The sequence below is a fragment of the Nothobranchius furzeri genome, chromosome 18 (assembly GCF_043380555.1).
Source record: "Nothobranchius furzeri strain GRZ-AD chromosome 18, NfurGRZ-RIMD1, whole genome shotgun sequence".
In the NCBI taxonomy this organism is placed as follows: domain Eukaryota; kingdom Metazoa; phylum Chordata; class Actinopteri; order Cyprinodontiformes; family Nothobranchiidae; genus Nothobranchius; species Nothobranchius furzeri.
Window position 1 is genome coordinate 814,450 of NC_091758.1, and position 26,180 is coordinate 840,629.

Here is a 26,180-nt window from a genome sequence, read left to right on the forward strand (position 1 = left end):
TGACATGTGGCAAGACGCTCCTCGGGGCGCGTCTTGCTTGGGCCTCTCTCCTGGAGGCGCTCAGTCAGACCCAGTGGTGACATGTGGCAAGACGCTCCTCGGGCGCGTCTTGCTTGGGCCTCTCTCCTGGAGGCGCTCAGTCAGACCCAGTGGTGAAATATGGCAAGACGCTCCTTCGGGGCGCGTGTTGCTTGGGCCTCTCTCCTGGAGGCCCTCTGTCAGACCCAGTGTTGACATGTGGCAAGACGCTCCTCGGGGCGCGTCTTGCTTGGGCCTCTCTCCTGGAGGCGCTCAGTCAGACCCAGTGTTGACATGTGGCAAGACGCTCCTAGGGGCGCGTCTTGCTTGGGCCTCTCTCCTGGAGGCCCTCTGTCAGACCCAGTGTTGACATGTGGCAAGACACTCCTCGGGGCGCGTCTTGCTTGGGCTTCTCTCATTGAGGCCCTCAGTCAGACCCAGTGTTGACATGTGTCAAGACGCTCCTGGGGGCGCGTCTTGCTTGGGCCTCTCTCCTGGAGGCGCTCAGTCAGACCCAGTGTTGACATGTGGCAAGACGCTCCTCGGGGCGCGTCTTGTTTGGGCCTCTCTCCTGGAGGCGCTCAGTCTGACCCAGTGTGACATGTGGCAAGACGCTCCTCGGGGCGCGTCTTGGTTGGGCCTCTCTACTGGAAGCCCTCAATCAGACCCAGTGTTGACATGTTGCAAGACTCTCCTCGGGGCGCGTCTTGCTTGGGCTTCTCTCATGGAGGCCCTCAGTCAGACCCAGTGTTGACATGTGTCAAGACGCTCCTCGGGGCGCGTCTTGCTTGGGCCTCTCTCCTGGAGGCGCTCAGTCTGACCCAGTGTTGACATGTGGCAAGACGCTCCTCGGGGCGCGTCTTGCTGGGGCTTCTCTCATGGAGGAACTCAGTCAGACCCAGTGTTGACATGTGGCAAGACGCTCCTCGGGGCGCGTCTTGCTTGGGCCTCTCTCCTGGAGGCGCTCAGTCAGACCCAGTGTTGACATGTGGCAAGACGCTCCTCGGGGCGCGTCTTGCTTAAGCCTCTCTCCTGGCGGCCCTCTGTCAGACCCAGTGTTGACATGTGGCAAGACGCTCCTCGGGGCGCGTCTTGGTTGAGCCTCTCTACTGGAAGCCCTCAATCAGACCCAGTGTTGACACGTTGCAAGACGCTCCTCGGGGCGCGTCTTACTTGGGCCTCTCTCCTGGAGGCTCTCAGTCAGACCGAGTAGTGACATGTGGCATGACGCTCCTCGGGGCGCGTCTTGCTTGGGCCTCTCTCCTGGAGGCGCTCAGTCAGACCCAGTGGTGACATGTGGCAAGACACTCCTCGGGGCGCGTCTTGCTTGGGCCTCTCTCCCGGAGGCCCTCTGTCAGACCCAGTGTTGTCATGTGTCAAGACGCTCCTCGGGGCGCGTCTTGCTTGGGCCTCTCTCCTGGAGGCGCCCCGTTAGACCGAGTGCTGACATGTGGCAAGACGCTCCTCGGGGCGCGTCTTGCTTGGGCCTCTCTCCTGGAGGCACTCAGTCAGAACCAGAGGTGACATGTGGCAAGACGCTCCTCGGGGCGCGTCTTGCTTGGGCCTCTCTCCTGGAGGCGCTCAGTCAGACCCAGTGTTGACATGTGGCAAGACGCTCCTCGGGGCGCGTCTTGATTGGGCTTCTCTCCTGGAGGCCCTCAGTCAGACCCAGTGTTGACATGTGGCAAGACCCTCCTCGGGGCGCGGCTTGATTGGGCTTCTCTCCTGGAGTCCCTCAGTCAGACCCATTGTTGACATGTGGCAAGACGCTCCTCGGGGCGCGTCTTGCTTGGGCCTCTCTCCTGGAGGCGCTCAGTCAGACCGAGTGCTGACATAAGGCAAGACGCTCCTCGGGGCGCGTCTTTCTTGGGCCTCTCTCCTGGAGGCGCTCAGTCAGACCGAGTGCTGACATGTGGCAAGACGATCCTCGGGGCGCGTCTCTCTGGGGCTTCTCTCATGGAGGCACTCAGTCAGACCCAGTGTTGACATGTGGCAAGACGCTCCTCGGGGCTCGTCTTGCTTGGGCCTCTCTCCTGGAGGCGCTCAGTCAGACCCAGTGGTGACATGTGGCAAGACGCTCCTCGGGGCGCGTCTTGCTTGGGCCTCTCTCCTGGAGGCGCTCAGTCAGACCCAGTGGTGACATATGGCAAGACGCTCCTTCGGGGCGCGTGTTGCTTGGGCCTCTCTCCTGGAGGCCCTCTGTCAGACCCAGTGTTGACATGTGGCAAGACGCTCCTCGGGGCGCATCTTGCTTGGGCCTCTCTCCTGGAGGCGCTCAGTCAGACCCAGTGTTGACATGTGGCAAGACGCTCCTAGGGGCGCATCTTGCTTGGGCCTCTCTCCTGGAGGCGCTCAGTCAGAACGAGTGCTGACATGTGGCAAGACGCTCCTCGGGGCGCGTCTTGCTTGGGCCTCTCTCCTGGAGGCGATCAGTCAGACCCAGTGGTGACATATGGCAAGACACTCCTCGGGGCGCGTATTGCTTGGGCCTCTCTCCTGGAGGCGCTCAGTCAGACCCAGTGGTGACATGTGGCAAGACACTCCTCGGGGTGCGTCTTGCTTGGGCCTCTCTCCTGGAGGCCCGCTGTCAGACGCAGTGTTGACATGTGGCAAGACGTTCCTAGGGGCGCATCTTGCTTGGGCCTCTCTCCTGGAGGCGCTCAGTCAGACCGAGTGCTGACATGTGGCAAGACGCTCCTCGGGGCCCTTCTTGCTTGGGCCTCTCTCCTGGAGGCGCTCAGTCAGACCCAGTGGTGACATATGGCAAGACGCTCCTCGGGGCGCGTGTTGCTTGGGCCTCTCTCCTGGAGGCCCTCTGTCAGACCCAGTGTTGACATGTGGCAAGACGCTCCTCGGGGCGCATCTTGCTTGGGCCTCTCTCCTGGAGGCGCTCAGTCAGACCCAGTGTTGACATGTGGCAAGACGCTCCTAGGGGCGCATCTTGCTTGGGCCTCTCTCCTGGAGGCGCTCAGTCAGAACGAGTTCTGACATGTGGCAAGACGCTCCTCGGGGCGCGTCTTGCTTGGGCCTCTCTCCTGGAGTCGATCAGTCAGACCCAGTGGTGACATATGGCAAGACACTCCTCGGGGCGCGTATTGCTTGGGCCTCTCTCCTGGAGGCCCTCTGTCAGACCCAGTGTTGACATGTGGCAAGACGCTCCTCGGGGCGCGTCTTGCTTGGGCCTCTCTCCTGGAGGCGCTCAGTCAGACCCAGTGGTGACATGTGGCAGGACACTCCTCGGGGCGCGTCTTGCTTGGGCCTCTCTCCTGGAGGCCCGCTGTCAGACGCAGTGTTGACATGTGGCAAGACGCTCCTAGGGGCGCATCTTGCTTGGGCCTCTCTCCTGGAGGCGCTCAGTCAGACCGAGTGCTGACATGTGGCAAGACGCTCCTCGGGGCCCTTCTTGCTTGGGCCTCTCTCCTGGAGGCGCTCAGTCAGACCCAGTGGTGACATATGGCAAGACGCTCCTCGGGGCGCGTGTTGCTTGGGCCTCTCTCCTGGAGGCCCTCTGTCAGACCCAGTGTTGACATGTGGCAAGACGCTCCTCGGGGCGCGTCTTGCTTGGGCCTCTCTCCTGGAGGCGCTCAGTCAAACCCAGTGTTGACATGTGGCAAGACGCTCCTCGGGGCGCGTCTTGCTTGGGCTTCTCTCCTGGAGGCCCTCAGTCAGACCCATTGTTGACATGTGGCAAGACGTTCCTAGGGGCGCATCTTGCTTGGGCCTCTCTCCTGGAGGCGCTCAGTCAGACCGAGTGCTGACATGTGGCAAGACGCTCCTCGGGGCCCTTCTTGCTTGGGCCTCTCTCCTGGAGGCGCTCAGTCAGACCCAGTGGTGACATATGGCAAGACGCTCCTCGGGGCGCGTGTTGCTTGGGCCTCTCTCCTGGAGGCCCTCTGTCAGACCCAGTGTTGACATGTGGCAAGACGCTCCTCGGGGCGCATCTTGCTTGGGCCTCTCTCCTGGAGGCGCTCAGTCAGACCCAGTGTTGACATGTGGCAAGACGCTCCTAGGGGCGCATCTTGCTTGGGCCTCTCTCCTGGAGGCGCTCAGTCAGAACGAGTTCTGACATGTGGCAAGACGCTCCTCGGGGCGCGTCTTGCTTGGGCCTCTCTCCTGGAGTCGATCAGTCAGACCCAGTGGTGACATATGGCAAGACACTCCTCGGGGCGCGTATTGCTTGGGCCTCTCTCCTGGAGGCCCTCTGTCAGACCCAGTGTTGACATGTGGCAAGACGCTCCTCGGGGCGCGTCTTGCTTGGGCCTCTCTCCTGGAGGCGCTCAGTCAGACCCAGTGGTGACATGTGGCAGGACACTCCTCGGGGCGCGTCTTGCTTGGGCCTCTCTCCTGGAGGCCCGCTGTCAGACGCAGTGTTGACAAGTGGCAAGACGCTCCTAGGGGCGCATCTTGCTTGGGCCTCTCTCCTGGAGGCGCTCAGTCAGACCGAGTGCTGACATGTGGCAAGACGCTCCTCGGGGCCCTTCTTGCTTGGGCCTCTCTCCTGGAGGCGCTCAGTCAGACCCAGTGGTGACATATGGCAAGACGCTCCTCGGGGCGCGTGTTGCTTGGGCCTCTCTCCTGGAGGCCCTCTGTCAGACCCAGTGTTGACATGTGGCAAGACGCTCCTCGGGGCGCGTCTTGCTTGGGCCTCTCTCCTGGAGGCGCTCAGTCAAACCCAGTGTTGACATGTGGCAAGACGCTCCTCGGGGCGCGTCTTGCTTGGGCTTCTCTCCTGGAGGCCCTCAGTCAGACCCATTGTTGACATGTGGCAAGACGCTCCTCGGGGCTCGTCTTGCTTGGGCCTCTCTCCTGGAGGCGCTCAGTCAGACCCAGTGGTGACATGTGGCAAGACGCTCCTCGGGGCGCGTCTTGCTTGGGCCTCTCTCCTGGAGGCGCTCAGTCAGACCCAGTGGTGACATGTGGCAAGACACTCCTCGGGGCGCGTCTTGCTTGGGCCTCTCTCCTGGAGGCCCGCTGTCAGACGCAGTGTTGACATGTGGCAAGACGCTCCTAGGGGCGCATCTTGCTTGGGCCTCTCTCCTGGAGGCGCTCAGTCAGACCGAGTGCTGACATGTGGCAAGACGCTCCTCGGGGCCCTTCTTGCTTGGGCCTCTCTCCTGGAGGCGCTCAAACAGACCCAGTGGTGACATATGGCAAGACGCTCCTCGGGGCGCGTGTTGCTTGGGCCTCTCTCCTGGAGGCCCTCTGTCAGACCCAGTGTTGACATGTGGCAAGACGCTCCTCGGGGCGCGTCTTGCTTGGGCCTCTCTCCTGGAGGCGCTCAGTCAAACCCAGTGTTGACATGTGGCAAGACGCTCCTCGGGGCGCGTCTTGCTTGGGCTTCTCTCCTGGAGGCCCTCAGTCAGACCCATTGTTGACATGTGGCAAGACGCTCCCCGGGATGCGTCTTGCTTGGGCCTCTCTCCTGGAGGCGCTCAGTCAGACCGAGTAGTGACATGTGGCAAGATGCTCCTCGGGGCGCGTCTTGCTTGGGCCTCTCTCCTGGAGGCGCTCAGTCAGACCGAGTGCTGACATGTGGCAAGATTCTCCTCGGGGCGCGTCTTGCTGTGGCTTCTCTCATGGAGGCACTCAGTCAGACCCAGTGTTGACATGTGGCAAGACGCTCCTCGGGGCTCGTCTTGCTTGGGCCTCTCTCCTGGAGGCGCTCAGTCAGACCCAGTGGTGACATGTGGCAAGACGCTCCTCGGGGCGCGTCTTGCTTGGGCCTCTCTCCTGGAGGCGCTCAGTCAGACCCAGTGGTGACATGTGGCAAGACACTCCTCGGGGCGCGTCTTGCTTGGGCCTCTCTCCTGGAGGCCCGCTGTCAGACGCAGTGTTGACATGTGGCAAGACGCTCCTCGGGGCTCGTCTTGCTTGGGCCTCTCTCCTGGAGGCGCTCAGTGAGACCGAGTGCTGACATGTGGCAAGACGCTCCTCGGGGCCCTTCTTGCTTGGGCCTCTCTCCTGGAGGCGCTCAGTCAGACCTAGTGGTGACATATGGCAAGACGCTCCTCGGGGCGCGTGTTGCTTGGGCCTCTCTCCTGGAGGCCCTCTGTCAGACCCAGTGTTGACATGTGGCAAGACGCTCCTCGGGGCGCGTCTTGCTTGGGCCTCTCTCCTGGAGGCGCTCAGTCAAACCCAGTGTTGACATGTGGCAAGACGCTCCTCGGGGCGCGTCTTGCTTGGGCTTCTCTCCTGGAGGCCCTCAGTCAGACCCATTGTTGACATGTGGCAAGACGCTCCCCGGGATGCGTCTTGCTTGGGCCTCTCTCCTGGAGGCGCTCAGTCAGACCGTGTGCTGACATGTGGCAAGACGCTCCTCGGGGCGCGTCTTGATTGGGCTTCTCTCCTGGAGGCCCTCAGTCAGACCCAGTGTTGACATGTGGCAAGACGCTCCTCGGGGCGCGGCTTGATTGGGCTTCTCTCCTGGAGTCCCTCAGTCAGACCCATTGTTGACATGTGGCAAGACGCTCCTCGGGGCGCGTCTTGCTTGGGCCTCTCTCCTGGAGGCGCTCAGTCAGACCCAGTGTTGACATGTGGCAAGACGCTCCTAGGGGCGCATCTTGCTTGGGCCTCTCTCCTGGAGGCGCTCAGTCAGAACGAGTGCTGACATGTGGCAAGACGCTCCTCGGGGCGCGTCTTGCTTGGGCCTCTCTCCTGGAGGCGATCAGTCAGACCCAGTGGTGACATATGGCAAGACACTCCTCGGGGCGCGTATTGCTTGGGCCTCTCTCCTGGAGGCCCTCTGTCAGACCCAGTGTTGACATGTGGCAAGACGCTCCTCGGGGCGCGTCTTGCTTGGGCCTCTCTCCTGGAGGCGCTCAGTCAGACCCAGTGGTGACATGTGGCAAGACACTCCTCGGGGCGCGTCTTGCTTGGGCCTCTCTCCTGGAGGCCCGCTGTCAGACGCAGTGTTGACATGTGGCAAGACGCTCCTCGGGGCGCGTCTTGCTTGGGCCTCTCTCCTGGAGGCGCTCAGTCAAACCCAGTGTTGACATGTGGCAAGACGCTCCTCGGGGCGCGTCTTGCTTGGGCTTCTCTCCTGGAGGCCCTCAGTCAGACCCATTGTTGACATGTGGCAAGACGCTCCCCGGGATGCTTCTTGCTTGGGCCTCTCTCCTGGAGGCGCTCAGTCAGACCGAGTGCTGACATGTGGCAAGACGCTCCTCGGGGCGCGTCTTGCTGGGGCTTCTCTCATGGAGGCCCTCAGTCAGACCCAGTGTTGACATGTGGCAAGACGCTCCTCGGGGCTCGTCTTGCTTGGGCCTCTCTCCTGGAGGCGCTCAGTCAGACCCAGTGGTGACATGTGGCAAGACGCTCCTCGGGGCGCGTCTTGCTTGGGCCTCTCTCCTGGAGGCGCTCAGTCAGACCCAGTGGTGACATGTGGCAAGACACTCCTCGGGGCGCGTCTTGCTTGGGCCTCTCTCCTGGAGGCCCGCTGTCAGACGCAGTGTTGACATGTGGCAAGACGCTCCTAGGGGCGCATCTTGCTTGGGCCTCTCTCCTGGAGGCGCTCAGTCAGACCGAGTGCTGACATGTGGCAAGACGCTCCTCGGGGCCCTTCTTGCTTGGGCCTCTCTCCTGGAGGCGCTCAGTCAGACCTAGTGGTGACATATGGCAAGACGCTCCTCGGGGCGCGTGTTGCTTGGGCCTCTCTCCTGGAGGCCCTCTGTCATACCCAGTGTTGACATGTGGCAAGACGCTCCTCGGGGCGCGTCTTGCTTGGGCCTCTCTCCTGGATGCGCTCAGTCAAACCCAGTGTTGACATGTGGCAAGACGCTCCTCGGGGCGCGTCTTGCTTGGGCTTCTCTTCTGGAGGCCCTCAGTCAGACCCATTGTTGACATGTGGCAAGACGCTCCCCGGGATGCGTCTTGCTTGGGCCTCTCTCCTGGAGGCGCTCAGTCAGACCGAGTATTGACATGTGGCAAGATGCTCCTCGGGGCGCGTCTTGCTTGGGCCTCTCTCCTGGAGGCGCTCAGTCAGACCGAGTGCTGACATGTGGCAAGACGCTCCTCGGGGCGCGTCTTGCTGGGGCTTCTCTCATGGAGGCACTCAGTCAGACCCAGTGTTGACATGTGGCAAGACGCTCCTCGGGGCTCGTCTTGCTTGGGCCTCTCTCCTGGAGGCCCTCAGTCAGACCCATTTTTGACATGTGGCAAGACGCTCCTCGGGGCGCGTCTTGCTTGGGCCTCTCTCCAGAAGGCCCTCAATCAGACCCAGTGTTGACACGTGGCAAGACGCTCATCGGGGCGCGTCTTGCTTGGGCCTCTCTCCTGGAGGCGCTCAGTCAGACTGAGTAGTGACATGTGGCCTGACGCTCCTCGGGGCGCGTCTTGCTTGGGCTTCTCTCCTGGAGGCGCTCAGACAGACCCAGTGTTGACATGTGACAAGACGCTCCTCGGGGCGCATCTTGCTTGGGCCTGTCTCCTGGAGGCGCTCAGTCAGAACCAGAGGTGACATGTGGCAAGACGCTCCTCGGGGCGCGTCTTGCTGGGGCTTCTCTCATGGAGGCACTCAGTCAGACCCAGTGTTGACATGTGGCAAGACGCTCCTCGGGGCTCGTCTTGCTTGGGCCTCTCTCCTGGAGGCGCTCAGTCAGACCCAGTGGTGACATGTGGCAAGACGCTCCTCGGGGCGCGTCTTGCTTGGGCCTCTCTCCTGGAGGCGCTCAGTCAGACCCAGTGGTGACATGTGGCAAGACACTCCTCGGGGCGCGTCTTGCTTGGGCCTCTCTCCTGGAGGCCCGCTGTCAGACGCAGTGTTGACATGTGGCAAGACGCTCCTAGGGGCGCATCTTGCTTGGGCCTCTCTCCTGGAGGCGCTCAGTCGGACCGAGTGCTGACATGTGGCAAGAAGCTCCTCGGGGTGCGTCTTGCTTGGGCTTCTCTCCTGGAGGCCCTCAGTAAGACCCATTGTTGAGATGTGGCAAGACGCTCCTCGGGGCGCGTCTTGCTTGGGCTTCTCTCCTGGAGGCCCTCAGTCAGACCTATTGTTGACATGTGGCAAGACGCTCCTCGGGGCGCATCTTGCTTGGGCCTCTCTCCAGAAGGCCCTCAATCAGACGCAGTGTTGACATGTGACAAGACGTTCCTCAGGGCGCGTCTTGCTTGGGCCTCTCTCCTGGAGGCCCTCAGTCAGACCCATTGTTGACATGTGGCAAGACGCTCCTCGGGGCGCATCTTGCTTGGGCCTCTCTCCTGGAGGCCCTCAGTCAGACCCATTGTTGACATGTGGCAAGAAGCTCCTCGGGGCGCATCTTGCTTGGGCCTCTCTCCAGAAGGCCCTCAATCAGACCCAGTGTTGACACGTGGCATGACACTCCTTGGGGCGTGTCTTGCTTGGGCCTCTCTCCTGGAGGCGCTCAGTCAGACCCAGTGTTGACATGTGGCAAGACGCTCCTCGGGGCGCGTCTTGCTTGGGCCTCTCTCCTGGAGGCGCTCAGTCAGAACCAGAGGTGACATGTGGCAAGACGCTCCTCGGGGCGCGTCTTGCTAGGGCTTCTCTCCTGGAGGCCCTCCGTCAGACCCAGTGTTGACATGTGGCAAGATGCTCCTCCGGGCGCGTCTTGCTTGGGCCTCTCTCCTGGAGGCGCTCAGTGAGACCCAGTGTTGACATGTGGCAAGACGCTCCTCGGGGCGCGTCTTGATTGGGCTTCTCTCCTGGAGGCGCTCAGTCAGACCGAGTGCTGACACAAGGCAAGACACTCATCGGGGCGCGTCTTGCTGGGGACTCTCTCCTGGAGGCGCTCAGTCAGACCCAGTGCTGACATGTGGCAAGACGCTCCTCGGGGCGCGTCTTGCTTGGGCCTCTCTCCTGGAGGCGCTCAGTCAGACCGAGTAGTGACATGTGGCAAGACGCTCCTCGGGGCGCTTCTTGCTTGGGCTTCTCTCATGGAGGCACTCAGTCAGACCCAGTGTTGACATGTGGCAAGACGCTCCTCGGGGCTCGTCTAGCTTGGGCCTCTCTCCTGGAGGCGCTCAGTCAGACCGAGTAGTGACATGTGGCAAGATGCTCCTCGGGGCACTTCTTGCTTGGGCTTCTCTCATAGAGGCACTCAGTCAGACCCAGTGTTGACATGTGGCAAGACGCTCCTCGGGGCTCGCCTTGCTTGGGCCTCTCTCCTGGAGGCGCTCAGTCAGACCCAGTGGTGACACGTGGCAAGACACTCCTCGGGGCGCGTCTTGCTTGGGCATCTCTCCTGGAGGCGCTCAGTCAGACCGAGTGCTGACATGTGGCAAGAAGCTCCTCGGGGCGCGTCTTGCTTGAGCTTCTCTCCTGGAGGCCCTCAGTAAGACCCATTGTTGACATGTGGCAAGACGCTCCTCAGGGCGCGTCTTGCTTGGGTTTCTCTCCTGGAGGCCCTCAGTCAGACCCATTGTTGACATGTGGCAAGACGCTACTCGGGGTGCGTCTTGCTTGGGCATCTCTCCAGAAGGCCCTCAATCAGACCCAGTGTTAACATGTGGCAAGACGCTCCTCGGGGCGCGTCTTGCTTGGGCCTCTCTCCTGGAGGCGCTCAGTTAGACTGTGTAGTGGCATGTGGCCTGACGCTCCTCGGGGCGCGTCTTGCTTGGGCTTCTCTCCTGGAGGCCCTCAGTCAGACCTATTGTTGACATGTGGCAAGACGCTCCTCGGGGCGCATCTTGCTTGGGCCTCTCTCCAGAAGGCCCTCAATCAGACGCAGTGTTGACATGTGACAAGACGTTCCTCGGGGCGCGTCTTGCTTGGGCCTCTCTCCTGGAGGCCCTCAGTCAGACCCATTGTTGACATGTGGCAAGACGCTCCTCGGGGCGCATCTTGCTTGGGCCTCTCTCCTGGAGGCCCTCAGTCAGACCTATTGTTGACATGTGGCAAGACGCTCCTCGGGGCGCATCTTGCTTGGGCCTCTCTCCTGGAGGCCCTCAGTCAGACCTATTGTTGACATGTGGCAAGACGCTCCTCGGGGCGCATCTTGCTTGGGCCTCTCTCCAGAAGGCCCTCAATCAGACGCAGTGTTGACATGTGTCAAGACGTTCCTCGGGGCGCGTCTTGCTTGGGCCTCTCTCCTGGAGGCCCTCAGTCAGACCCATTGTTGACATGTGGCAAGACGCTCCTCGGGGCGCATCTTGCTTGGGCCTCTCTCCTGGAGGCACTCAGTCAGACCCATTGTTGACATGTGGCAAGAAGCTCCTCGGGGCGCATCTTGCTTGGGCCTCTCTCCAGAAGGCCCTCAATCAGACCCAGTGTTGACACGTGGCATGACACTCCTTGGGGCGTGTCTTGCTTGGGCCTCTCTCCTGGAGGCGCTCAGTCAGACCCAGTGTTGACATGTGGCAAGACGCTCCTCGGGGCGCGTCTTGCTTGGGCCTCTCTCCTGGAGGCGCTCAGTCAGAACCAGAGGTGACATGTGGCAAGACGCTCCTCGGGGCGCGTCTTGCTAGGGCTTCTCTCCTGGAGGCCCTCCGTCAGACCCAGTGTTGACATGTGGCAAGATGCTCCTCCGGGCGCGTCTTGCTTGGGCCTCTCTCCTGGAGGCGCTCAGTCAGACCCAGTGTTGACATGTGGCAAGACGCTCCTCGGGGCGCGTCTTGATTGGGCTTCTCTCCTGGAGGCGCTCAGTCAGACCGAGTGCTGACACAAGGCAAGACACTCATCGGGGCGCGTCTTGCTGGGGACTCTCTCCTGGAGGCGCTCAGTCAGACCCAGTGCTGACATGTGGCAAGACGCTCCTCGGGGCGCGTCTTGCTTGGGCCTCTCTCCTGGAGGCGCTCAGTCAGACCGAGTAGTGACATGTGGCAAGATGCTCCTCGGGGCGCTTCTTGCTTGGGCTTCTCTCATGGAGGCACTCAGTAAGACCCAGTGTTGACATGTGGCAAGACGCTCCTCGGGGCTCGTCTAGCTTGGGCCTCTCTCCTGGAGGCGCTCAGTCAGACCGAGTAGTGACATGTGGCAAGATGCTCCTCGGGGCACTTCTTGCTTGGGCTTCTCTCATAGAGGCACTCAGTCAGACCCAGTGTTGACATGTGGCAAGACGCTCCTCGGGGCTCGCCTTGCTTGGGCCTCTCTCCTGGAGGCGCTCAGTCAGACCCAGTGGTGACACGTGGCAAGACACTCCTCGGGGCGCGTATTGCTTGGGCATCTCTCCTGGAGGCGCTCAGTCAGACCGAGTGCTGACATGTGGCAAGAAGCTCCTCGGGGCGCGTCTTGCTTGAGCTTCTCTCCTGGAGGCCCTCAGTAAGACCCATTGTTGACATGTGGCAAGACGCTCCTCAGGGCGCGTCTTGCTTGGGTTTCTCTCCTGGAGGCCCTCAGTCAGACCCATTGTTGACATGTGGCAAGACGCTACTCGGGGTGCGTCTTGCTTGGGCATCTCTCCAGAAGGCCCTCAATCAGACCCAGTGTTAACGTGTGGCAAGACGCTCCTCGGGGCGCGTCTTGCTTGGGCCTCTCTCCTGGAGGCGCTCAGTTAGACTGTGTAGTGGCATGTGGCCTGACACTCCTCGGGGCGCGTCTTGCTTGGGCCTCTCTCCTGGAGGTGCTCAGTCAGACCCAGTGGTGACATGTGGCAAGACACTCCTCGGGGCGCGTCTTGCTTGGGCCTCTCTCCTGGAGGCCCTCTGTCAGACCCAGTGTTGACATGTGTCAAGACGCTCCTCGGGGCGCGTCTTGCTTGGGCTTCTCTCCTGGAGGCCCTCAGTCAGACCCATTGTTGACATGTGGCAAGACGCTCCTCGGGGCGCGTCTTGCTTGGGCCTCTCTCCTGGAGGCGCTCAGTCAGAACCAGAGGTGACATGTGGCAAGATGCTCCACGGGGCGCGTCTTGCTTGGGCCTCTCTCCTGGAGGCCCTCTGTCAGACCCAGTGTTGACATGTGGCAAGACGCTCCTCCGGGCGCATCTTGCTTGGGCCTCTCTCCTGGAGGCGCTCAGTCAGACCGAGTGCTGACATAAGGCAAGACGCTCCTCGGGGCGCGTCTTGCTGGGGCCTCTCTCCTGGAGGCGCTCAGTCAGACCCAGTGCTGACATGTGGCAAGACGCACCTCGGGGCGCGTCTTGCTGGGGCCTCTCTCCTGGAGGCCCTCAATCAGACCCAGTGTTGACACGTGGCAAGACGCTCCTCGGGGCGTGTCTTGCTTGGGTCTCTCTCCTTGAGGCCCTCTGTCAGACCCAGTGTTGACATGTGGAAAGACGCTCCTCCGGGCGCGTCTTGCTTGGGCCTCTCTCCTGGAGGCGCTCAGTCAGACCCAGTGTTGACATGTGGCAAGACGCTCCTCGGGGCGCGTCTTGCTTGGGCTTCTCTCCTGGAGAACCTCAGTCAGACCCATTGTTGACATGTGGCAAGACGCTCCTCGGGGTGCGTCTTGCTTGGGCCTCTCTCCTGGAGGCGCTCAGTCAGACCGAGTAGTGACATGTGGCAAGGTGCTCCTTGGGGCGCTTCTTGCTTGGGCTTCTCTCATGGAGGCACTCAGTCATACCCAGTGTTGACATGTGGCAAGACGCTCCTCGGGGCTCATCTTGCTTGGGACTCTCTCCTGGAGGCGCTCAGTCAGACCCAGCGGTGACACGTGGCAAGACGCTCCTCGGGGCGCGTCTTGCTTGGGCCTCTCTCCTGGAGGCGCTCAGTCAGACCGAGTGCTGACATGTGGCAAGAAGCTCCTCGGGGCGCGTCTTGCTTGGGCTTCTCTCCTGGAGGCCCTCAGTAAGACCCATTGTCGACATGTGGCAAGACGCTCCTCGGGGCGCGTCTTGTTTGGGCTTCTCTCCTGGAGGCCCTCAGTCAGACCCATTGTTAACATGTGGCAAGACGCTCCTTGGGGCACGTCTTGCTTGGGCATCTCTCCAGAAGGCCCTCAATCAGACCCAGTGTTGACATGTGGCAAGACGCTCCTCGGGGCGCGTCTTGCTTGGGCCTCTCTCCTGGAGGCGCTCAGTCAGACTGAGTAGTGACATGTGGCCTGACGCTCCTCGGGGCGCGTCTTGCTTGGTCCTTTCTCCTGGAGGCGCTCAGTCAGACCCAGTGGTGACATGTGGCAAGACACTCCTCGGGGCGCGTCTTGCTTGGGCCTCTCTCCTGGAGGTGCTCAGTCAGAACCAGAGGTGACATGTGGCAAGACGCTCCTCGGGGCGCGTCTTGCTTGGGCCTCTCTCCTGGAGGCCCTCTGTCAGACCCATTGTTGACATGTGTCAAGACGCTCCTCGGGGCGCGTCTTGCTTTGGCCTCTCTCCTGGAGGCCCTCAGTAAGACCCATTGTTGACACGTGGCAAGACTCTCATCGGGGCGCGTCTTGCTTGGGCCTCTCTCCTGGAGGCGCTCAGTCAGACTGAGTAGTGACATGTGGCCTGACGCTCCTCGGGGCGCGTCTTGCTTGGGCTTCTCTCCTGGAGGCGCTCAGACAGACCCAGTGTTGACATGTGGCAAGACGCTCCTCGGGGCGCGTCTTGCTTGGGCCTCTCTCCTGGAGGCCCTCTGTCAGACCCAGTGTTAACATGTGGCAAGACGCTCCTCCGAGCGCATCTTGCTTTGGCCTCTCTCCTGGGGGCCCTCAGTGACCCATTGTTGACATGTGGCAAGACGCTCTTCGGGGCGCGTCTTGCTTGGGCTTCTCTCCTGGAGGCCCTCAGTCAGACCTATTGTTGACATGTGGCAAGACGCTCCTCGGGGCACATCTTGCTTGGGCCTCTCTCCAGAAGGCCCTCAATCAGACCCAGTGTTGACACGTGGCAAGACGTTCCTCGGGGCGCGTCTTGCTTGGGCCTCTCTCCTGGAGGCGCTCAGTCAGACTGAGTAGTGACATGTGGCCTGACCCTCCTCGGGGCGCATCTTGCTTGGGCCTCTCTCCTGGAGGCCCTCAGTCAGACCCATTGTTGACATGTGGCAAGACGCTCCTCGGGGCGCATCTTGCTTGGGCCTCTCTCCAGAAGGCCCTCAATCAGACCCAGTGTTGACACGTGGCAAGACACTCCTCGGGGCGTGTCTTGCTTGGGCCTCTCTCCTGGAGGCGCTCAGTCAGACCCAGTGTTGACATGTGGCAAGACGCTCCTCGGGGCGCGTCTTGCTTGGGCCTCTCTCCTGGAGGCGCTCAGTCAGAACCAGAGGTGACATGTGGCAAGACGCTCCTCGGGGCGCGTCTTGCTTGGGCCTCTCTCCTGGAGGCCCTCTGTCAGACCCAGTGTTAACATGTGGCAAGACGCTCCTCCGAGCGCATCGTGCTTTGGACTCTCTCCTGGAGGCGCTCAGTCAGACCGAGTGCTGACATGTGGCAAGAAGCTCCTCGGGGTGCGTCCTGCTTGGGCTTCTCTCCTGGAGGCCCTCAGTAAGACCCATTGTTGACATGTGGCAAGACGCTCCTCGGGGCGCGTCTTGCTTGGGCTTCTCTCCTGGAGGCCCTCAGTCAGACCTATTGTTGACATGTGGCAAGACGCTCCTCGGGGCACATCTTGCTTGGGCCTCTCTCCAGAAGGCCCTCAATCAGACGCAGTGTTGACACGTGGCAAGACGTTCCTCGGGGCGCGTCTTGCTTGGGCCTCTCTCCTGGAGGCCCTCAGTCAGACCCATTGTTGACATGTGGCAAGACGCTCCTCGGGGCGCATCTTGCTTGGGCCTCTCTCCTGGAGGCCCTCAGTCAGACACATTGTTGACATGTGGCAAGAAGCTCCTCGGGGCGCATCTTGCTTGGGCCTCTCTCCAGAAGGCCCTCAATCAGACCCAGTGTTGACACGTGGCATGACACTCCTCGGGGCGTGTCTTGCTTGGGCCTCTCTACTGGAGGCGCTCAGTCAGACCCAGTGTTGACATGTGGCAAGACGCTCCTCGGGGCGCGTCTTGCTTGGGCCTCTCTCCTGGAGGCGCTCAGTCAGAACCAGAGGTGACATGTGGCAAGACGCTCCTCGGGGCGCGTCTTGCTAGGGCCTCTCTCCTGGAGGCCCTCCGTCAGACCCAGTGTTGACATGTGGCAAGATGCTCCTCCGGGCGCGTCTTGCTTGGGCCTCTCTCCTGGAGGCCCTCAGTCAGACCCATTGTTGACATGTGGCAAGACGCTCCTCGGGGCGCATCTTGCTTGGGCCTCTCTCCAGAAGGCCCTCAATCAGACCCAGTGTTGACACGTGGCAAGACACTCCTCGGGGCGTGTCTTGCTTGGGCCTCTCTCCTGGAGGCGCTCAGTCAGACCCAGTGTTGACATGTGGCAAGACGCTCCTCGGGGCGCGTCTTGATTGGGCTTCTCTCCTGGAGGCGCTCAGTCAGACCGAGTGCTGACACAAGGCAAGACACTCATCGGGGCGCGTCTTACTGGGGACTCTCTCCTGGAGGCGCTCAGTGAGACCCAGTGCTGACATGTGGCAAGACGCTCCTCGGGGCGCGTCTTGCTTGGGCCTCTCTCCTGGAGGCGCTCAGTCAGACCGAGTAGTGGCATGTGGCAAGAGGCTCCTCGGGGCGCTTCTTGCTTGGGCTTCTCTCATGGAGGCACTCAGTCAGACCAAGTGTTGACATGTGGCAAGACGCTCCTCGGGGCTCGTCTAGCTTGGGCCTCTCTCCTGGAGGCGCTCAGTCAGACCGAGTAGTGACATGTGGCAAGATGCTCCTCGGGGCACTTCTTGCTTGGGCTTCTCTCATAGAGGCACTCAGTCAGACCCAGTGTTGACATGTGGCAAGACGCTCCTCGGGGCTCGCCTTGCTTGGGCCTCTCTCCTGGAGGCGCTCAGTCAGACCCAGTGGTGACACGTGGCAAGACGCTCCTCGGGGCGCGTCTTGCTTGGGCATCTCTCCTGGAGGCGCTCAGTCAGACCGAGTGCTGACATGTGGCAAGAAGCTCCTCGGGGCGCGTCTTGCTTGGGCTTCTCTCCTGGAGGCCCTCAGTAAGACCCATTGTTGACATGTGGCAAGAAGCTCCTCGGGGCGCGTCTTGCTTGGGTTTCTCTCCTGGAGGCCCTCAGTCAGACCCATTGTTGACATGTGGCAAGACGCTACTCGGGGTGCGTCTTGCTTGGGCATCTCTCCAGAAGGCCCTCAATCAGACCCAGTGTTGACATGTGGCAAGACGCTCCTCGGGGCGCGTCTTGCTTGGGCCTCTCTCCTGGAGGCGCTCAGTCAGACTGTGTAGTGACATGTGGCCTGACGCTCCTCGGGGCGCGTCTTGCTTGGGCCTCTCTCCTGGAGGCGCTCAGTCAGACCCAGTGGTGACATGTGGCAAGACACTCCTCGGGGCGCGTCTTGCTTGGGCCTCTCTCCTGGAGGCCCTCTGTCAGACCCAGTGTTGACATGTGTCAAGACGCTCCTCGGGGCGCGTCTTGCTTGGGCTTCTCTCCTGGAGGCCCTCAGTCAGACCCATTGTTGACATGTGGCAAGACGCTCCTCGGGGCGCGTCTTGCTTGGGCCTCTCTCCTGGAGGCGCTCAGTCAGAACCAGAGGTGACATGTGGCAAGACGCTCCACAGGGCGCGTCTTGCTTGGGCCTCTCTCCTGGAGGCCTTCAGTCAGACCCAGTGCTGACATGTGGCAAGACGCTCCTCGGGGTGCGTCTTGCTGGGGCCTCTCTCCTGGAGGCCCTCAATCAGACCCAGTGTTGACACGTGGCAAGACGCTCCTCGGGGCGTGTCTTGCTTGGGTCTCTCTCCTGGAGGCACTCAGTCAAAACCTTAGGAGACATGTGGCAAGACGCTCCTCGGGGCGCGTCTTGCTTGGGCCTCTCTCCTGGAGGCCCTCTGTCAGACCCATTGTTGACATGTGGCAAGACGCTCCTCGGGGCGCGTCTTGCTTGGGCCTCTCTCCTGGAGGCGCTCAGTCAGAACCAGAGGTGACATGTGGCAAGACGCTCCACGGGGCGCGTCTTGCTTGGGCCTCTCTCCTGGATGCCCTCTGTCAGACCCAGTGTTGACATGTGGCAAGACGCTCCTCCGGGCGCATCTTGCTTGAGCCTCTCTCCTGGAGGCGCTCAGTGAGACCGAGTGCTGACATAAGGCAAGACGCTCCTCGGGGCGCGTCTTGCTGGGGCCTCTCTCCTGGAGGCGCTCAGTCAGACCCAGTGCTGACATGTGGCAAGACGCACCTCGGGGCGCGTCTTGCTGGGGCCTCTCTCCTGGAGGCCCTCAATCAGACCCAGTGTTGACAAGTGGCAAGACGCTCCTCGGGGCGTGTCTTGCTTGGGCCTCTCTCCTGGAGGCGCTCAGTCAGACCCAGTGTTGACATGTGGCAAGACGCTCCTCGGGGCGCGTCTTGCTTGGGCTTCTCTCCTGGAGGCCCTCAGTCAGACCCATTGTTGACATGTGGCAAGACGCTCCTCGGCGTGCGTCTTGCTTGGGCCTCTCTCCTGGAGGCGCTCAGTCAGACCGAGTAGTGACATGTGGACATGGTGCTCCTTGGGGCACTTCTTGCTTGGGCTTCTCTCATGGAGGCACTCAGTCATACCCAGTGTTGACATGTGGCAAGACGCTCCTCGGGGCTCGTCTTGCTTGGGCCTCTCTCCTGGAGGCGCTCAGCCAGACCCAGCGGTGACACGTGGCAAGACGCTCCTCGGGGCGCGTCTTGCTTGGGCCTCTCTCCTGGAGGCGCTCAGTCAGACCGAGTGCTGACATGTGGCAAGAAGCTCCTCGGGGCGCGTCTTGCTTGGGCTTCTCTCCTGGAGGCCCTCAGTAAGACCCATTGTCGACATGTGGCAAGACGCTCCTCGGGGCGCGTCTTGCTTGGGCTTCTCTCCTGGAGGCCCTCAGTCAGACCCATTGTTAACATGTGGCAAGACGCTCCTCGGGGCGCGTCTTGCTTGGGCATCTCTCCAGAAGGCCCTCAATCAGACCCAGTGTTGACATGTGGCAAGACGCTCCTCGGGGCGCGTCTTGCTTGGGCCTCTCTCCTGGAGGCGCTCAGTCAGACTGAGTAGTGACATGTGGCCTGACGCTCCTCGGGGCGCGACTTGCTTGGGCCTTTCTCCTGGAGGCGCTCAGTCAGACCGAGTGCTGACATAAGGCAAGACGCTCCTCGGGGCGCGTCTTGCTGGGGCCTCTCTCCTGGAGGCGCTCAGTCAGACCCGGTGCTGATATGTGGCAAGACGCTCCTCGGGGCGCGTCTTGCTGGGGCCTCTCTCCTGGAGGCCCTCAATCAGACCCAGTGTTGACACGTGGCAAGACGCTCCTCGGGGCGTGTCTTGCTTGGGTCTCTCTCCAGGAGGCACTCAGTCAGAACCTGAGGTGACATGTGGCAAGACGCTCCTCGGGGCGCGTCTTGCTTGGGCCTCTCTCCTGGAGGCCCTCTGTCAGACCCAGTGTTGACATGTGGCAAGACGCTCCTCCGGGCGCGTCTTGCTTGGGCCTCTCTCCTGGAGGCGCTCAGTCAGACCCAGTGTTGACATGTGGCAAGACGCTCCTCGGGGCGCGTCTTGATTGGGCTTCTCTCCTGGAGGCCCTCAGTCAGACCCATTGTTGACATGTGGCAAGACGCTCCTCGGGGTGCGTCTTGCTTGGGCCTCTCTCCTGGAGGCGCTCAGTCAGACCGAGTAGTGACATGTGGCAAGGTGCTCCTTGGGGCGCTTCTTGCTTGGGCTTCTCTCATGGAGGCACTCAGTCATACCCAGTGTTGACATGTGGCAAGACGCTCCTCGGGGCTCGTCTTGCTTGGGCCTCTCTCCTGGAGGCGCTCAGTCAGACCCAGTGGTGACACGTGGCAAGATGCTCCTCGGGGCGCGTCTTGCTTGGGCCTCTCTCCTGGAGGCGCTCAGTCAGACCGAGTGTTGACATGTGTCAAGACGCTCCTCGGGGCGCGTCTTGCTTGGGCTTCTCTCCTGGAGGCCCTCTGTCAGACCCATTGTTGACATGTGGCAAGACGCTCCTCGGGGCGCGTCTTGCTTGGGCCTCTCTCCTGGAGGCGCTCAGTCAGAACCAGAGGTGACATGTGGCAAGACGCTCCTCGGGGCGCGTCTTGCTTGGGCCTCTCTCCTGGAGGCCCTCTGTCAGACTCAGTGTTGACATGTGGCAAGACGCTCATCCGGGCGCATCTTGCTTGGGCCTCTCTCCTGGAGGCGCTCAGTCAGACCGAGTGCTGACATAAGGCAAGACGCTCCTCGGGGCGCGTCTTGCTGGGGCCTCTCTCCTGGAGGCGCTCAGTCAGACCCAGTGCTGACATGTGGCAAGACGCTCCTCGGGGCGCGTCTTGCTGGGGCCTCTCTCCTGGAGGCCCTCAATCAGACCCAGTGTTGACACGTGGCAAGACGCTCCTCGGGGCGTGTCTTGCTTGGGTCTCTCTCCTGGAGGCACTCAGTCAGAACCTGAGGTGACATGTGGCAAGACGCTCCTCGTGGCGCGACTTGCTTGGGCCTCTCTCCTGGAGGCCCTCTGTCAGACCCAGTGTTGACATGTGGCAAGACGCTCCTCCGGGCGCGTCTTGCTTGGGCCTCTCTCCTGGAGGCGCTCAGTCAGACCCAGTGTTGACATGTGGCAAGACGCTCCTCGGGGCGCGTCTTGATTGGGCTTCTCTCCTGGAGGCCCTCAGTCAGACCCATTGTTGACATGTGGCAAGACGCTCCTCGGGGTGCGTCTTGCTTGGGCCTCTCTCCTGGAGGCGCTCAGTCAGACCCAGTGGTGACACGTGGCAAGACGCTCCTCGGGGCGCGTCTTGCTTGGGCCTCTCTCCTGGAGGCGCTCAGTCAGACCGAGTGCTGACATGTGGCAAGAAGCTCCTCGGGGCGCGTCTTGCTTGGGCTTCTCTCCTGGAGGCCCTCAGTAAGACCCATTGTCGACATGTGGCAAGACGCTCCTCGGGGCGCGTCTTGCTTGGGCCTCTCTCCTGGAGGCCCTCAGTCAGACCCATTGTTAACATGTGGCAAGACACTCCTCGGGGCGCGTCTTGCTTGGGCATCTCTCCAGAAGGCCCTCAATCAGACCCAGTGTTGACATGTGGCAAGACGCTCTCGGGGCGCGTCTTGCTTGGGCCTCTCTCCTGGAGGCGCTCAGTCAGACTGAGTAGTGACATGTGGCCTGACGCTCCTCGGGGCGCATCTTGCTTGGGCCTTTCTCCTGGAGGCGCTCAGTCAGACCCAGTGGTGACATGTGTCAAGATGCTGCTCGGGGCGCGTCTTGCTTGGGCTTCACTCCTGGAGGCCCTCAGTCAGACCCATTGTTGACATGTGGCAAGACGCTCCTCGGGGCGCGTCTTGCTTGGGCCTCTCTCCTGGAGGCGCTCAGTCAGAACCAGAGGTGACATGTGGCAAGACGCTCCTCGGGGCGCGTCTTGCTTGGGCCTCTCTCCTGGAGGCCCTCTGTCAGACCCAGTGTTGACATGTGGCAAGACGCTCATCCGGGCGCATCTTGCTTGGGCCTCTCTCCTGGAGGCGCTCAGTCAGACCGAGTGCTGACATAAGGCAAGACGCTCCTCGGGGCGCGTCTTGCTGGGGCCTCTCTCCTGGAGGTGCTCAGTCAGACCCAGTGCTGACATGTGGCAAGACGCTCCTCGGGGTGCGTCTTGCTGGGGCCTCTCTCCTGGAGGCCCTCAATCAGACCCAGTGTTGACACGTGCCAAGACGCTCCTTGGGGCGTGTCTTGCTTGGGTCTCTCTCCTGGAGGCCCTCTGTCAGACCCAGTGTTGACATGTGGCAAGACGCTCCTCCGGGCGCGTCTTGCTTGGGCCTCTCTCCTGGAGGCGCTCAGTCAGACCCAGTGTTGACATCTGGCAAGACGCTCCTCGGGGCGCGTCTTGATTGGGCTTCTCTCCTGGAGGCCCTCAGTCAGACCCATTGTCGACATTTGGCAAGACGCTCCTCGGGGCGCGTCTTGCTTGGGCATCTCTCCTGAAGGCCCTCAATCAGACCCATTGTTGACATGTTGCAAGACGCTCCTCGGGGCGCGTCTTGCTTGGGCCTCTCTCCTGGAGGTTCTCAGTCAGACCGAGTGCTGACATGAGGCAAGACGCTCCTCGGGGCGCTTCTTGCTTGGGCCTCTCGCCTGGAGGCGCTCAGTCAGACCCAGTGTTGACGTGTGGCAAGACGCTCCTCGGGGCGCGTCTTGCTTGGGCCTCTCTCCTGGAGGCGCTCAGTCAGACCCAGTGTTGACATGTGGCAAGACGCTCCTAGGGGCGCGTCTTGCTTGGGCTTCTCTCCTGGAGGCCCTCAATCAGACCCAGTGTTGACACGTGCCAAGACGCTCCTTGGGGCGTGTCTTGCTTGGGTCTCTCTCCTGGAGGCACTCAGTCAGAACCTGAGGTGACATGTGGCAAGACGCTCCTCGGGGCGCGTCTTGCTTGGGCCTCTCTCCTGGAGGCCCTCTGTCAGACCCAGTGGTGACATGTGGCAAGACGCTCCTCCGGGCGCGTCTTGCTTGGGCCTCTCTCCTGGAGGCGCTCAGTCAGACCCAGTGTTGACATGTGGCAAGACGCTCCTCGGGGCGCGTCTTGATTGGGCTTCTCTCCTGGAGGCCCTCAGTCAGACCCATTGTCGACATTTGGCAAGACGCTCCTCGGGGCGCGTCTTGCTTGGGCATCTCTCCTGAAGGCCCTCAATCAGACCCATTGTTGACATGTTGCAAGACGCTCCTCGGGGCGCGTCTTGCTTGGGCCTCTCTCCTGGAGGCGCTCAGTCAGACCCAGTGTTGACATGTGGCAAGACGCTCCTCGGGGCGCGTCTTGCTTGGGCTTCTCTCCTGGAGGCCCTCAGTCAGACCCCTTGTTGACATGTGGCAAGACGCTCCTCGGGGTGCATCTTGCTTGGGCCTCTTTCCTGGAGGCGCTCAGTCAGACCGAGTAGTGACATGTGGCAAGATGCTCCTCGGGGCGCGTCTTGCTTGGGCCTCTCTCCTGGAGGCGCTCAGTCAGACCGAGTGCTGACATGTGGCAAGACGCTCCTCGGGGCGCGTCTTGCTGGGGCTTCTCTCATGGAGACACTCAGTCAGACCCAGTGTTGACATGTGGCAAGACGCTCCTCGGGGCTCGTCTTGCTTGGGCCTCTCTCCTGGAGGCGCTCAGTCAGACCCTGTGGTGACACGTGGCAAGACGCTCCTCGGGGCGCGTCTTGCTTGGGCCTCTCTCCTGGAGGCGCTCAGTCAGACCCAGTGGTGACATGTGGCAAGATGCTCCTCGGGGCGCGACTCGCTTGGGCCTCTCTCCTGGAGGCGCTCAGTCAGACCCAGTGTTGACACGTGGCAAGACGCTCCTCCGGGCGCGTCTTGCTTGGGCCTCTCTGCTGGAGGCGCTCAGTCAGACCCAGTGTTGACACGTGGCAAGACACTCCTCGGGGCACGTCTTGCTTGGGCCTCTCTCATGGAGGCCCTCTGTCAGACCCAGTGTTGACATGTGTCAACACGCTCCTAGGGGCGCGTCTTGCTTTGGCCTCTCTCCTGGAGGCCCTCAGTAAGACCCATTGTTGACATGTGGCAAGACGCTCCTCGGGGCGTGTCTTGCTTGGGCTTCTCTCCTGGAGGCCCTCAGTCAGAACCATTGTTGACATGTGGCAAGACGCTCCTCAGACCGCGTCTTGCTTGGGCCTCTCTCCAGAAGGCCCTCAATCAGACCCAGTGTTGACACGTGGCAAGACGCTCCTCGGGGCGCGTCTTGCTTTGGCCTCTCTCCTGGAGGCGCTCAGTCAGACCGAGTGCTGACATGTGGCAAGAAGCTCCTCGGGGTGCGTCTTGCTTGGGCTTCTCTCCTGGAGGCCCTCAGTAAGACCCATTGTTGACATGTGGCAAGACGCTCCTCGGGGCGCGTCTTGCTTGGGCTTCTCTCCTGGAGGCCCTCAGTCAGACCCATTGTTGACATGTGGCAAGACGCTCCTCGGGGCGCATCTTGCTTGGGCCTCTCTCCAGAAGGCCCTCAATCAGACCCAGTGTTGACACGTGGCAAGACGTTCCTCGGGGCGCGTCTTGCTTGGGCCTCTCTCCTGGAGGCGCTCAGTCAGACTGAGTAGTGACATGTGGCCTGACGCTCCTCGGGGCGCGTCTTGCTTGGGCCTCTCTCCTGGAGGCGCTCAGTCAGACCCAGTGGTGACATGTGGCAAGAAACTCCTCGGGGCGCGTCTTGCTTGGGCCTCTCTCCTGGAGGCCCTCTGTCAGACCCAGTGTTGACATGTGTCAAGACGCTCCTCGGGGCGCGTCTTGCTTTGGCCTCTCTCCTGGAGGCCCTCAGTAAGACCCATTGTTGACATGTGGCAAGACGCTCCTCGGGGCGTGTCTTGCTTGGGCTTCTCTCCTGGAGGCCCTCAGTCAGACCCATTGTTGACATGTGGCAAGACGCTCCTCGGGGCGCGTCTTGCTTGGGCCTCTCTCCTGGAGGCGCTCAGTCAGAAACAGAGGTGACATGTGGCAAGAAGCTCCTCGGGGCGCGTCTTGCTTGGGCCTCTCTCCTGGAGGCCCTCTGTCAGACCCAGTGTTGACATGTGGCAAGACGCTCCTCCGGGCGCATCTTGCTTGGGCCTCTCTCCTGGAGGCGCTCAGTCAGACCGAGTGCTGACATAAGGCAAGACGCTCCTCGGGGCGCGTCTTGCTGGGGCCTCTCTCCTGGAGGCGCTCAGTCAGACCCAGTGCTGACATGTGGCAAGACGCTCCTCGGGGCGCGTCTTGCTGGGGCCTCTCTCCTGGAGGCCCTCAATCAGACCCAGTGTTGACACGTGGCAAGACGCTCCTCGGGGCGTGTCTTGCTTGGGTCTCTCTCCTGGAGGCACTCAGTCAGAACCTGAGGTGACATGTGGCAAGACGCTCCTCGGGGCGGGTCTTGCTTGGGCCTCTCTCCTGGAGGCGCTCAGTCAGACCCAGTGTTGACATGTGGCAAGACGCTCCTCGGGGCGCGTCTTGATTGGGCTTCTCTCCTGGAGGCCCTCAGTCAGACCCATTGTTGACATGTGGCAAGACGCTCCTCGGGGCGCGTCTTGCTTTGGCCTCTCTCCTGGAGGCCCTCAATCAGACCCAGTGTTGACACGTGGCAAGACGCTCCTCGGGGCGTGTCTTGCTTGGGTCTCTCTCCTGGAGGCACTCAGTCAGAACCTGAGGTGACATGTGGCAAGACGCTCCTCGGGGCGCGTCTTGCTTGGGCCTCTCTCCTGGAGGCCCTCTGTCAGACCCAGTGTTGACATGTGGCAAGACGCTCCTCCGGGCGCGTCTTGCTTGGGCCTCTCTCCTGGATGCGCTCAGTCAGACCCAGTGTTGACATGTGGCAAGACGCTCCTCGGGGCGCGTCTTGATTGGGCTTCTCTCCTGGAGGCCCTCAGTCAGACCCATTGTTGACATGTGGCAAGACGCTCCTCGGGGCGCGTCTTGCTTGGGCCTCTCTCCTGGAGGCGCTCAGTCAGACCGAGTGCTGACATGTGGCAAGAAGCTCCTCGGGGCGCGTCTTGCTTGGGCTTCTCTCCTGGAGGCCCTCAGTAAGACCCATTGTCGACATGTGGCAAGACGCTCCTCGGGGCGCGTCTTGCTTGGGCCTCTCTCCTGGAGGCCCTCAGTCAGACCCATTGTTAACATGTGGCAAGACGCTCCTCGGGGCGCGTCTTGCTTGGGCATCTCTCCAGAAGGCCCTCAATCAGACCCAGTGTTGACATGTGGCAAGACGCTCCTCGGGGCGCGTCTTGCTTGGGCCTCTCTCCTGGAGGCGCTCAGTCAGACTGAGTAGTGACATGTGGCCTGACGCTCCTCGGGGCGCGTCTTGCTTGGGCCTTTCTCCTGGAGGCGCTCAGTCAGACCCAGTGGTTACATGTGTCAAGATGCTGCTCGGGGCGCGTCTTGCTTGGGCTTCTCTCCTGGAGGCCCTCAGTCAGACCCATTGTTGACATGTGGCAAGACGCTCCTCGGGGCGCATCTTGCTTGGGCCTCTCTCCTGGAGGCGCTCAGTCAGAACCAGAGGTGACATGTGGCAAGACGCTCCTCGGGGCGCGTCTTGCTTGGGCCTCTCTCCTGGAGGCCCTCTGTCAGACCCAGTGTTGACATGTGGCAAGACGCTCATCCGGGCGCATCTTGCTTGGGCCTCTCTCCTGGAGGCGCTCAGTCAGACCGAGTGCTGACATAAGGCAAGACGCTCCTCGGGGCGCGTCTTGCTGGGGCCTCTCTCCTGGAGGCGCTCAGTCAGACCCAGTGCTGACATGTGGCAAGACGCTCCTCGGGGCGCGTCTTGCTGGGGCCTCTCTCCTGGAGGCCCTCAATCAGACCCAGTGTTGACACGTGCCATGACGCTCCTTGGGGCGTGTTTTGCTTGGGTCTCTCTCCTGGAGGCACTCAGTCAGAACCTGAGGTG